We start from the raw sequence: 13,771 nt of genomic DNA, 5'->3' as shown, positions 1-13,771 counted from the left end.
TTAGAGGTTAACGAGACAAGAAACAACAGATGGAAAAAATGAATTTGAGAGTGAAACTTTAACATTTATAATAATGGAGAGAGATCCATAAATAATTATAGAGATGGAAAAGGATGAAGAAACATGAAAAAAAAAATTTGCGAAATTATAATAATTTTGTTCAATAATGGTATAATAAGTATTAAGTAGGATTTGCTAAGTAAAACATGAAATTTTAAATGATGATGATGGGTTTGTTAAGTAGACCCACCCTAGTAAAGTTAAACTTTTACTCGTTCAAAATTTCAATTAATTTATAGGCCCATTACTGGAAAATGATTAATATATTTTTTCTCTAAGAATTCTTCCAAGAAAATACCATGAACTAAGTGGTTGAAGCGCCATAAATAGGTAGCTCAAGAGCGGTTTTAGCTGAAAAGAAATAAAAAAATTATTGTACGGGGGTTTCAAAGGCAAGAATGGTTCATAAAGCCATTCAATTAATTCTAATTTATTGTCTCACGGCCAATCTTCATGATCTTGCTATTGGCGATAGTCCTCCCTATAATATTTGTTCAACCAGTACTGCCGGTTCTGCACGCGCTAGCACAATCGACGATAACCTCCAAAATGTTCTCACTTCTTTAGCCTCAAATGCTAATGCAGCCAAGTTTTCCAACGCTTCTTTTGGGAATGACTCGGATAGAGTCTATGGTCTCTACATGTGCCTCAACTATATTTCAGCTGAAACTTGCAACGACTGCATAACCACAGCCTCGCAAGACATTAGCAAACTTTGTCCAAACAAAACCGAAGCAATTGTGTGGGAAGAGGTCTGTCAATTGCGCTACGCTTACCAAAATTTCTTTGGTCAATTGGATGTCTCAGGAAACATTCCTAATACAATAGATTAAATATATCAGAACCAGAGAGGTATAGATCTGTTGTGAACAATACTCTGAGTGATCTGATCACCAAACTGTCAGCTTTTGATCCTTTTGAAATGTATGCTACTGATGAAGTACCCTTCACAAATTCAGACACTTTCTATGCTCTAGTTCAATGCACCAAAGATTTACCTGCTGATGATTGTATTACATGCCTCCACAATGCTACAGCAGATATTTTATCTTGCTGCTATTTTTCAAGAGGAGCACGACTTCTTAGTCGTAACTGCTATCTGAGGTATGAATTATATGCCTTTTACAAAGGTGCCACAGAACCATCTATCTTAGCTGGAAACCAAGCATCTGGGGGAGGTAAGTAGTTTATTTCAGGATAAGAATTATTTTCTTAACCGGTGTTGGTGGTGTATGAAGAAAATGGAGCTTAATGTAGTATTTCATTTATGGTCTCAAATATATATGCAGGCAAGCAAAGGAAGATGTGGATGATTATCGTTCTAGCCAGTGTGGTAGCACTTCTGCTGGTAGTCTTTGCTTCCACCGGCTACTTTTTTGCAACCAAAAAAATAACCCGGAAAAGTAAAGATTTTATCGGAAAATTTCTACATTTCTAGCTATATTTTTCTGTTCTGGCGTCAGCTGTAATAACCTTTAGTTTATTTTTATGCATTTAGTGCTTTCATTTTTTTTTTTTTTTTGTGCTTCTCAGGGAAGGGTACTGCTAGAAAGCAGATTCAGTTACATAAAATTGGTGATGCAAACGACACAGATTTCCATTATCAACATGTTCAGGGGAGAGATAATGATCTAAAAGCTCAGGACTTCTTTATTGATCTGGAAACATTAAATTTGGCAACCAGTAACTTCTCTGATTCAAATATCCTAGGACAAGGTGGTTTTGGTCCTGTATACAAGGTATCAGTATTATTTTAAAAAATATTGAAAAAAAAAATACCCACTAATATGCATTAAAAATAAAAAATAAAAATTGCAGGGTGTATTAAGTGATGGAAAGGAAGTAGCAGTGAAGAGACTCTCCAGCTGTTCTGAGCAGGGCACTGCAGAATTCACAAATGAAGTGCTACTTATATTGAAACTACAGCACAAAAATCTCGTCAAGCTTCTGGGCTTTTGTGTTGATGGAGATGAAAAGCTGCTTGTCTATGAATTTATGCCAAACGGCAGTCTTGATGCAATCCTTTTTGGTATGCGCTTTTCTTTTTCCTTTACTATTGCCTTAAAGATTTCTAAGAACCTTGATTCATTCCTCTTCCTGTAACTTTTGATTGGTAGATCCAAGGAAACGTGGGATACTGTGTTGGAGCAAACGTACTAATATTGTAAATGGAATTGCCAAGGGAATGCTCTACCTTCATGAGGATTCTCGACTTAGAATTGTTCACAGAGACCTAAAAGCTAGTAATGTGTTGTTGGACTCCGACATGAACTCAAAGATCTCAGATTTCGGAATGGCAAGGATATTCGCCGAAAGTGAAGGTGAAGCTAATACTGTCAGAATAGTTGGAACATAGTAAGTGAAAAATCTTATAGTTATCATTAAAGGCTTATTTGGTATTATGGTTGGGTAACTATGTCTTAAAATGGTTACATTGTTGTGGTTTTGAAGCTAATTAATTAATTTTATCTCATATTTTTACGATGAAATCAAAACTAATTTTTCTTCACGACAAAAAAATACAACACCTTAATACTAAGTAGGTCTCAAGTCAAATATATTATTCTCAATAAATAATTTGTATTATTGATACATTTACCAAAACTCTTTCTATTGAAACTATCGAAATTAACATTTTCCGTCAAAATCAATCCAAATCATCGCCTTTAATTCTCTTTGTTCTCAAACTGGATAATGGGTGGAAGACAATCTATTGCCCGAACTGATTGAAAATCCGTCGCCAGCCATCACGCTGACCAAAAAAAAAAAATTCTGTAGATTGGTTTAAGGGACTCTCGGTGTGTCTATATATATATATATATATATAGAGATTTGGAATAATTTATGTGACATCTTTCTTTTTGGTGAATAGTGGATATATGGCTCCGGAATATGCAATGGAGGGATTGTATTCCAAGAAGTCTGATGTTTTTAGCTTCGGAGTACTCTTGATTGAGATTATAACTGGAAGGAGAAACGCAGGGTCCAATCAACTCCTAGCCTATGTAAATTTATCTACAATAAAGAATGATCACTTTATTTCAGGAATTTAAATTTATGACTGCAAAATTGTTAATCCTCTAACACGATTCAGGCATGGCATCTCTGGAATGAAGGGAATGTATTGGAGCTGGTTGATCCATTGTTGACGGATACAAGTTTTTCAGATGATGAATTTTCAAGATACATTCATATTGGATTGTTGTGTGTTCAAGAGGATGCATTTGACAGACCTACCATGTCATCTGTTGCGCCAATGTTGAAGGGTGAGACCGTCACTCTTCCCCAGCCTCAAAAACCTGCCTTTTCTATTGGAAGAGTTACGGATGGTCATTGCAACAATAATAATTGCTCTGCCAATGGCTTAACAATTTCTAATCTTTTGCCAAGGTGATTCAGGCAACGAATGAGTTTGATTATGCACTCGGCTGGTGCCTCTCTTGCCATAAACAGTGTTATTTCGCATTTGCTTGTACTTTTAACAAAATGTGATGTGTGGATTTTACATATGTAATAATTAATTCATGAGTCCCTATTTTGTGAACGAGTGAAATAGCAACTTGCACTCATGGATGGTAAAATAACGTTCAATACATTGTGAAGTAATTAGTCTATATAAATTTCTTTTATTAAAAACTGGCCAAACTACTTTATTTCCGTCTTTACACCTTCAAAAGAGTAACCTACTTTTACTGCTTTACATTATTTCTTTAAAACAAGAGGTTTAGGTTCTGTTTAGGACTATTGTGACGTAGCTGGTCTGACACAGTGCAGCACTGGCAAACGCAATTGATATTGAATTAAGTTAAAAACTCATTTAGGCTTCCACAGCGCAGCTCTATTCCATCAAAAGAGGCTTTTCTTTTTTAGAAATTGAATCCAATCACATCAAACTCGAAAAAAGAATTATATTTAATTGATATTTGAGAGCTCCATAATAAATAAAGGGTTTTTGCTACATCACAGCCCACGTAAATTACAACCCCGTAAAAATTAGTAAAAAAACAATGGGGCCCACTACCGTGTTACACGGACAAGTTACATTGGTTATAACTCAGCAAGACCCATAAATATAATCTAAGTTCATTTGATATATAAATGATCTGGCTAATGAGGAAGCTTTTCTGCTTTGTCTTGTTCTCGTTTAATCTAGGGGTCATTCGAACTCCCCTTTCATATCTTTGTTTTTTTCTTCTTTAATGAAGCTCCCTCTTGATTGAGTTTTTTTTTTCAATAAAAATAAAAAGTTTTGAGAAGAACCATAGATGGCAAACAAAAGGCCATTGGACCGGCTAGTTCTTCTCTAGTCGGAGAGGATATACATGTAACAGCAATATTCTATTCTGTTGAAATTGACTGTGTACCAAAAAGATAATCTTAAAACATATATCATAGGATGAAAGTGAAACTAATCAATTTATTAAATGCTGCTTGATGTTCATAATTTATATACATATTTTATCATTTATTATATATTTATTAGTTATTTTTGTTTCTTATTTTTAATTAATTGAATTGTTTTATTGACTAGCAAATTAATTTGAAATTATGAATAAAAAAAAGTATAAAAGAGCTTAATTTTAGAAGCATTAAAGATTAATTGATTTTTGAAAGCAATTAGACATACATGCATGTGAAAGTCAAGAAACCGACTTCAATAAATTAATTCATCATGCACATGCGGACAAAGGAGAGAAATTGATTTTAGCTTTAAGAAGGACCCGCACTTGGCTTTCATAAATGGAAAAAGGAATGAAAATTCCAAGTGCCCAGTACATGAGTGAAGCCAAAGCAACTTAAAAGGCTTGGCCTTTGGCTTAAGAGTTGGAAAAGTCCGTGGGGCCCATTTTAAAGGCTATATAAGGGACAAAACTACGTTACAGAATCTGTAAGGTACAGACTGCAGCATCAGCCGTTGGATGTGGTTGGATGTGGAGTGAGAAACTAAACAAAAGAAAATCGGATGGTGGGATGACGGGAGATGTTTGTTACAGAATCTGTAACATAGACAGGTCCCTATATAAGAAAGCTAAACTTTGGCTTTTGGGGAGTAGCCGCCAGAGAAGAAGAATAGCGAGAGCAGCAACAATTCGGCTTTCCATGGCTGAATTTATTTATTTTGTTGATCTCAATTCAAATATGTTTAGTTAATTTTTTTATACTGAGGTTAAGGATGAAATCTTATTGAATGAAATAATTATCTTTTTATTTATTTAATTCCCTATACATGTTCTTTAATAATTATGGTTTTTATTTCACATGATTAATTGGATGTTGTTAAAATCTTTTCATTAATTCTGTCATGCATTATTGATTGTTAGGAGTGATATTCGATTAAATCTATACTTGGATCTATAAAGTTTATACATGATTATCTTTGATTTTGTGTCTTTCATTAAATTGTTTACACAAAGTACTTAGGAAAACTTTGACTCTTTGTTATTCAATATGTTTACATGAGACGCTTAGATATCATACTATTAAGCAGAAAAAGAACCTACACAAGATTAATTTTAATTGGGTTTAATTGTTATATTTATGAGATGACATAGATTGATTTCGAGTTGTCACTCTAAAATTGGGGATTAATTAATAATTAGATATGTACTAGTTGAATAGTGGTGGATTCTGAAACCTTGGTAATTTTTGTCTCTCATTTACTTTAATTATTTCTTAGTTTAATTAGTTTAATTTCTTTTAAAACTCAATTTGCTCAACTAGGTTAGAATTAATATTAATTTTAGATTTAAATTAGACTTTTCAATTTATAACAATCCATGTGAGATCGACCTCGTTATCACTATTCTATTTCTAGATTCGTGCGTTTGCAGTATATTAAAATTTTCACAATAAGTTTTTGGTGCCATTGCCAGGGATTGTGTCAGAAAGTCAGTTTAATCTAGGTTGATTTAATTCTTCCACTAGTTATAATTTAGGTTGTCTTTTATTTTTTTTATTTAATTTTTTATATAAAAAGATTATTTATTTTTACTTTGAATTCATTGTGTTGGTTGTTTGATTTCTTTTATTTAAATTTTTTTTATTATTATTGTTTTATTTTTCTTCTTTTGTCTAGTTAGTTTATGAGCCTTTGGGAACGCGATTCAACAAATCGTTTGGTAAAAAAAAAGTCAAAAATTGAAAGTAGTCTAGATAGTTCTTTAAAAGTGATAGATGACCCAAATAGACTATTGTCAATACTTCCACCAGTGCAAGCAGAGAAAACCCTTAGAGAATATTTTTCACCACTTGTAGCCAACCAACCATCTTGTATTGTGTTGCCACAAACCACAACAATACACTTTGAACTCAGGCCCTCTGTCATTCAATTTTTACCATCTTTCCATGGGTTAGAGAGAGAAGATCCATATTTGCACATTAAGGAATTTCTTGACGTATGCTCTACATTCTGTTTTCAAAATTTTAATGATGAATCAATTAGACTACGTATGTTCCCTTTCTCGTTAAAAGACAAAGCAAAAGCTTGGGAATTCACTTCCTGCTGGCTCTATTACTACGTGGGATGAATTGAGTAATAAGTTTCTCACTAAGTTTTCCCTATGTCTAAAACAAATGCCCTTAGGAGAGAGATAAGTGATTTTTATCAAAGAGAGAGTGAGCAATTTTATGAGTGTTGGGAAAGATTTAGTGATTTACTCCTCAAGTGTCCTCACCATGGTTTTGAGAAATGGAGACTTATACAATGCTTTTATAATTGTTTAACCATGTCGAATCGTCATGTGATAGATCTATGAATGGTGAGAGATTTTTGAACTTACATGAAGGGGTTGCATGGGATTTCGTTAATTCACTTTCTGAGAATTCTCAACAGTGAGATTTTTCAAATCAAAGGGAAAAATCATCTCAAGTTTCTAGAAAGGGGTTATATGAAGTTAAGGATGATTTTGATGTGAAATCCACTCTAGCTACACTTTCTAAGAAAGTAGATGCTTTAGCTCTGAACCAATCAACGAAACATCATCCTAATGTAGCTAATGAGATTTGTGCTCTTTGTTCTAACTTGTCTCATGCAGCGCATCAAGAGGCTTATTCTGAGCAGGTACATGCCTTACAATCATATGAGAAAACCTCCAATAATCTATATTCACCCACATATAATCCTAATTGGAGGAATCACCCTAATTTTTCTTGTAAGCAAAATCAACCTTTGTCAAACCAAGGAGGACAACAATTTAACTTGCCCAATCAACAATTTGTCCCTCCTAACCAAATATATCCTCCTGCCCAACAACCTATGTCTCAATTTGTTGCACCCCAACAAAGAAAACCTTCTTTGGAGGATACACTTCAAAGATTCATTCAGTCAACCCAACAAGCTTTTCAGTCAAACACTCAAGCTATTCTAAAGCTTGAACATCAATTGGGTCAATTAGCAACTACTGTAGCTGAGAGAGAAAAAGAAAAATTCCCAAGTCAACCAATTCCCAATCCTAAAAGAGTGCATGAAGTTGGAGTAAGTTCAAGCCATCAGCATAAAGAAGTAAAATCTGTTATGACCTTGAGAAGAGGAAAATTATTTGACAACAAGGTGGAGGTTCAAACAAGAAAGACATCTGAGCCCACTTCTTCAGATCTAGTTCCATCACAAGACTCATCAGTAAATGATCCAGAAAAGAGTGGCCCACCAGCTAACATTCCCAAGGCTCCTTTTCCTCAAAGGTTAACAAAGGTAAAGAAAGGGACTTCAACAGGTGAGATTATGGAAATCTTCAAGTATGTAAGTATAAACATCCATTTACTCGATGCTATTAAATAAGTTCCTTCATATGCCAAATTTTTGAAAGATTTATGCACTAAAAGAGAATTTTGCATGTCACCAAAAAGACATTTTTAACTGAACAAACTAGCAATTTACTCCAATGTAAAATGCCACCAAAATTTAAGGATCTTGGTTCTCCTACTATCTCATGTGTTACAGGGAACCAATTGTTTGATAAAGCATTATTGGATTTAGGCGCTAGCGTTAATCTCTTGCCTTATTCTGTTTACATACAGCTTGGATGAGGTGAGTTAAAATCAACTTCCATTATTTTGCAGCTTGCTGATAGGTCAATGAAAATACCTCGTGGTATTATAGAGGATGTGTTGATACAAATTGATAAATTTTATTATTCTATTGATTTTATTGTTATTGATACTCATCATGTACAAGATCCTAAGAAACACACCACAGTGATATTGAAGAAGTTAATGCTTTACTTTATTCGACTCTTATCATAGATCTACTTAAGTGGAAAGAAAAGATTGAGCCATTCAAGTTGGAGCTACTTCCTAAAAAAGTACAACATATGTCACATTCTGACATGAAAAATGTGGTCAGATCTAAAGTGCTTAAATTATTAGATTTTTATACTACTTCAGATAACTCTTAGGAAATCTTAGAACAGAAGAGATCAAAGTAGTGCGATATTGAGGAGTTTCATTACCATCATCCTTTTATGGATAAAATGCTCCAGTGCTTAATCAATTATGTTTGCTGGTATTTTCTGTGTAATTGCTTTGATTTTCACCAAATTCTTATTGATCCTGGTTGATTTGTTGTTTACATTAATTAGTTAGTTAGTAGGATTTTTTTTTGTTTTTTATTTTATTATTTATATTTCTTCTAACGTTTTCTTTTTAGTTGTCATTTTTTTAAGCTTCCCCAGCCCATTCAGGTGTGTTGTCTCCAACTTTCTCTTTTATTATTTATGTTTTTATTTTTTTCATCTTTTTGCATGCATATCTTTTGTTTGTGAAACATTGAGGACAATGTTCCGCATAAGTTTGGGGGGTGGGAATAGTGTGTGCTTTGTTATAAAAAAAATTAAAAATTTTCAAAATTTCAAAAAAAAATTGTGTTGTTTTTTTTTTGTTTTTATGTGAAAAGCCAATGATAAGAATTTGATTGACAATGAATATGACTCTTAGAAAGAGTTGAATATGGTCTTAATTTATATTTGATTCTTCTGTTGATTCCTCTTGATTGAGATTCTTTAACCATGAGCACTAATATTAATTCTTTCATAATTTTGACTCAAAATTTGAGATTGACGCAGCCTGAATTGAGAATTTTAGATAGAGTAAATGATTGTTTGTCTTTATTCTTATCTTCACAATATAAAATAGTATACATAGGCGCCAAAGTCAAAAATAGCTATCTATAACCCTTAAGAGTGAAGCTATCCTTGAATAATTTGGGCCTATGTAGTACCAGTATGTAGAGGATAATTTACCATGAGAAGAAGGCTACCTTAAGAGGTAGAGTGAAAGTTCCTGACTATGGTTAAAAACAAAAGAAAAAAAAATCAAGTGCATGCGCTGAAATGAAAAAATCAAGAGAAAATGCACATAGAAGCCTGTGAAAACAAACATTTGGAGATTAAGATGATAATATTAGTTTGACCTACTCTTTTCTTTGTTTGAGACAAAATCTATTGATATTAAAGATTTTGAGAATAGATTTGATTGATTTGATTTCACACACACACTACAAGAATCAAAAGAGAGATGGGATTGACTATTGAATTAAAGTTAGAACTTTGCCAATATTTGAAATTTTCTTTGAGCTATATAATTTATGCAATCTTTGAGGCTATTTTCATGTTTTATTTAAAGTTTTTTTGTTCTTTTTATTTTATTTTTATTCTTTAAAAAAATGATGTTTGTGGGGATCATCATTGAAGCTCTCATGAGACTATAATTCGTCCACTAGGGCCGCCTAGGGTTTTAAAGGCTTATTGCATACGCTAAATACAATCACAATTACCTGCGAAAGTGGTTTAGTTAGGATTTATTATTATTTTTGTTTTGTTACTTTTATTTTTGTTTTTAATTCTTAGTTTTACTCGAGGACTAGCATCTAAGTTTGGGGGTATTTGATGTTCACAATTTATATACACATTTTATCATTTATTATATATTTGCTAGTTATTTTTATTTCTTATTTCTTATTTTTAATTAATTGAATTGTTTTATTGAATAAGGAATTAATTTGAGATTATGGATAAAAAGGGGATAAAAGAACTCAATTTTAGAAGTATTAAAGATTAATTCATTTTTGGAAACAATTAGACATACATGCATGTGGCAATCAAGGAACCGAATTCAACAAGTTAATTCATCGTGCACATGCGGACAAAGGAAAGAAACTGATTTTAGCTTTAAGGAGGGACCCGCACTTGGCTTTCATAAATGGAAAAAGGGGTGAAAATTCCAAGTGCCCAGCACGTGAGTGAAGCCAAAGCAAATTAAAAGGCTTGGCCTTTGGCTTAAGAGTTGGAAAAGTCGGTGGGGCCCATTTTAAAGGCTATATAAGAAAGCTAAACTTTGGCGTTTGGGGAGTAGCCGCCTGAGAAGAAGAATAGCGAGAGCAGCAACAATTCGGCTTCCCATGGCTGAATTTATTTATTTTATTGATCCCAATTCAACTATGTTTAATTAATTTTCTTATATTGAAGTTAAGGATGAAACCATATTTAATAAAATAATTATCTTTTTATTTATTTAATTCCCTATACATGTTCTTTAATAATTATGATTTTTATTTCACATGATTAATTGGATGTTGTTAAAATCTTTTCATCAATTCTGTCATGCATTATTGATTGTTAGGAGTGATATTCGATTAAATCTATGCTTGAATTTATAAAGTTTATACATGATTATTTTTGATTCTGTGTTTTTCATTAAATTATTTACACAAAGCACTTAAGAAAACTTTGACTCTTTGTTATTCAATATGTTTACATGAGATGCTTAGATATCATACTATTAAGCAGAAAAAGAACCTACACAAGATTAATTTTAATTGGGCTTAATTGTTATATTTATGAGATGACATAGATTGATTTCGAGTTGTCAATCTAAAATTGAGGATTAATTAATAATTAGATAATTACTAGTTGAATAGTGGTAGATTCTGAAACCTTGGTAATTTTTGTCTTATTGAAATCTCATTTACTTTAATTATTTTCTTAGTTTAATTAGTTTAATTTCTTTTAAAACTCAATTTGCTCAACTAGGTTAGAATTAATATTAATTTTAGATTTAAATTAAACTTTTCAATTTATAACAATCCTTGTGGGATCGACCTCGTTACCACTATTCTATTTCTAAATTCGTGCGCTTGCGAGTATATTAAAATTTTCACAACACTGCTTGAAAAGAACAATGCGTATTTGTAACCTAGCCTTTGTCAATTACACAATTGTAGATATTTGTATGGTACCCGTATTTTCTTAAAACAAGGGAAAAAAAAGTTTTTGCTCCATTTTGTTGTTTCTACAATCTCACAAGCGAAGTTTTTTTCCTAGTAATGAGAATTCTTTTTGTTGTTTTTATGATTTGTATTGTGGTTAGACAAATGTAATTTGAATAGTAGATAAATATTTGGTAAAACACTTACTGCACTTGTATGTATATATGCATGTATGTATGTTTGTGTGTGTTTACATCATCTTCATTATTTTTGTCAAAGTTATTATATATATATATATTGTCAAAATTATTATTTAAAAGTCATTTTTAAAAAAAATTATCAACTTTTATTTCACAACTATAACTTTTTATTCTACAATAATTATAGTTTAAAACTGAGTACTTCAATACTAAATAGGGCCTAAGGGATTGGACAAAATAAATATCTTCTAAAAAATAAATTCAGTAATCCACAAAGTCTTGAGTTAACTTTTTGTTGACAAACCCTATTAGTACTTGGAAATTTCTGAGATAAATCTAAAGAAAGAGATGATAACAACAAAGAAAAATAACTAAACCTAGTAGTCAAGTGATAGTGATATAGTTGATATTCAATGGGCCTGTCTATATCTTATGAATTGCTATTAATCTCACTTGCATAATTTTAATCACAGAATAGGTAACCGATTGCACGGGGTGAATTGAATTTGACTAAAATATTGTGAACCTATTTACGACATTATGTCTGGGATAGATGAGAATTCAGAAAGTGCTTTATACAGCTGCTTCCTTTTTGTTTCGCCAACACAAGAATAATGACCATGTGATGAAATATCATCTGACAAAATTTTGGAAGTCTAGCGACTTATTACTACCAATACTAGTCATGGGATCATCATTTTTATTGATTGCATGATTTGATATTATTAGGTATGGCTGCTTGCAGGGCTATTTGTTAGGGCTTAAGCTAGCTCGTTGAAAATTGATTGCAGAGCTATAACTGTTAAAGCTCTGCTCTTGAAATATCCAAATGAAATATCCAATCTAAACAGCCATCACGTGAACATTTTAAGTGGAGTCTTCCCAAAATTTAAGCAGTCTAGTTAAGGTTTCTTCCTATTAGTTCTAGACTTGTACCTTTTAAATTATAGCTAGAAAATTTCTGGTAATTAAATATTTATATATAATTGTAGTTTTGAATCGCAACTACAATTGTATGACGAACAACCTTTATTATTCTTTATAAAAATCATTATTTTCGAAATTTTAATTGTTAATAACAATACATTTTTTTTTCTGTGATTATGCATCTGAAATATTCTTGAACTTATATTCATTTATGTAATATAATTGTCGTGGGTGAGATCAGTCAAGAAATAATGCCAAAAACAAGGTAAATTCTTCCACCAATCAGTTGTCAGCACAAAACTCCGTATCGATGACCAGAAAGTTTCTGTTCCATAATGTCCAAGCCTCAACAAAATATTGTCAACTGAAAAAATGTCATGCAGCGACCCATTGGCCTCCTATAGGCTATAAATCCCAAAGTGCTCCCGAATTTGGAAAGATGGTAAAAATTACAATTTCAGCCATGCTTCTCGTAGTCATGCAACTCATCATGCTCTTTACTGTTACTAACAGCCCATTTGAAAAATAACCTCAAGCTTGTTCTACAGTCATTAGCTACCAATCCTTCATAAGGCTTCTACAAGTTGTTTAAGGGTGATTATCCTAATCGAGTTTTTGGGCAAGCACTTTGTCGAGGGGATATTAACCGCACAGTTTGTCATAATTACCTCGAAAATGCAAGACTAGAAATCTTAATAAAGTGCATAACTGATGCAGAGGCAATCATATGGTATGAATTATGTCAAATTCAATACTCATACCAGAAACCTTTAATGATGATTTATGCCAGACGATACGCGAAAGAGTGGAATAATCAGTGGAAGAGTGTGTCAAATCCTGCTCGTTTCATTAAAATATTAACTTAATTAATGACTAACCTCTCATTCATGGCCTCATCTGATACATCAAACGGGATGTTTGCTGTCGGTGCACTTCAATTTTCAAAGCTGGGAACTATATATGGTCTTGTTCAGTGTACTAGGGACATTACTACCCGTGAGTGCAACTACTGTTGGACTGGCGGCTTGGGGAATCTCAAAGCTTGCTGCGGTTCTCAGCAGGCTGTGATTCTCGTTAATTTGAATTGTAACATGAGATTTCAGCTCTCCTCCTTTTATAACTCTTCAACACGCATATCATTAACATACCCAATTTCCGCAGTTGAAGTCGTTGACTTTGTCAATCATTTTTCGTTTGGTGGTCTGACTTTGTCTGTCACTGCAATGAAATTGAAGCAAATAATGAAATTTTAATTTCTGTTTATTACAAGATGATGACCTATGAATGAAAACAATCCAAATTAAGGGAAAAGGAACCCCAGCATTCATTTAGTTTGAGGAAATGGCTACAAACATTATGTTTTCAGAAATAGTCACACAAAACT

At 32.5% G+C, this 13,771-nt stretch overlaps 1 non-coding gene and 1 pseudogene across 1 annotated transcript; one reads left to right on the top strand and one right to left on the bottom strand.

The window, feature by feature from the left end:
- The first annotated feature begins 357 nt into the window (after positions 1-357).
- Positions 358-3,667, top strand: LOC102610393 (cysteine-rich receptor-like protein kinase 10; annotated as a pseudogene).
- A 2,968-nt stretch (positions 3,668-6,635) lies between these two features.
- Positions 6,636-6,742, bottom strand: LOC127901650 (small nucleolar RNA R71). The gene has a single exon (XR_008053894.1). It is a non-coding gene; the product is annotated as a small nucleolar RNA R71 (small nucleolar RNA).
- Between the last annotated feature and the right edge of the window lie 7,029 nt (positions 6,743-13,771).

This window comes from Citrus sinensis, chromosome 3, assembly GCF_022201045.2.
Source record: "Citrus sinensis cultivar Valencia sweet orange chromosome 3, DVS_A1.0, whole genome shotgun sequence".
Classification (NCBI taxonomy): domain Eukaryota; kingdom Viridiplantae; phylum Streptophyta; class Magnoliopsida; order Sapindales; family Rutaceae; genus Citrus; species Citrus sinensis.
The sequence above is the reverse complement of the archived record's forward strand: the minus strand, read 5'-3'. Positions and strand labels throughout refer to the sequence as shown.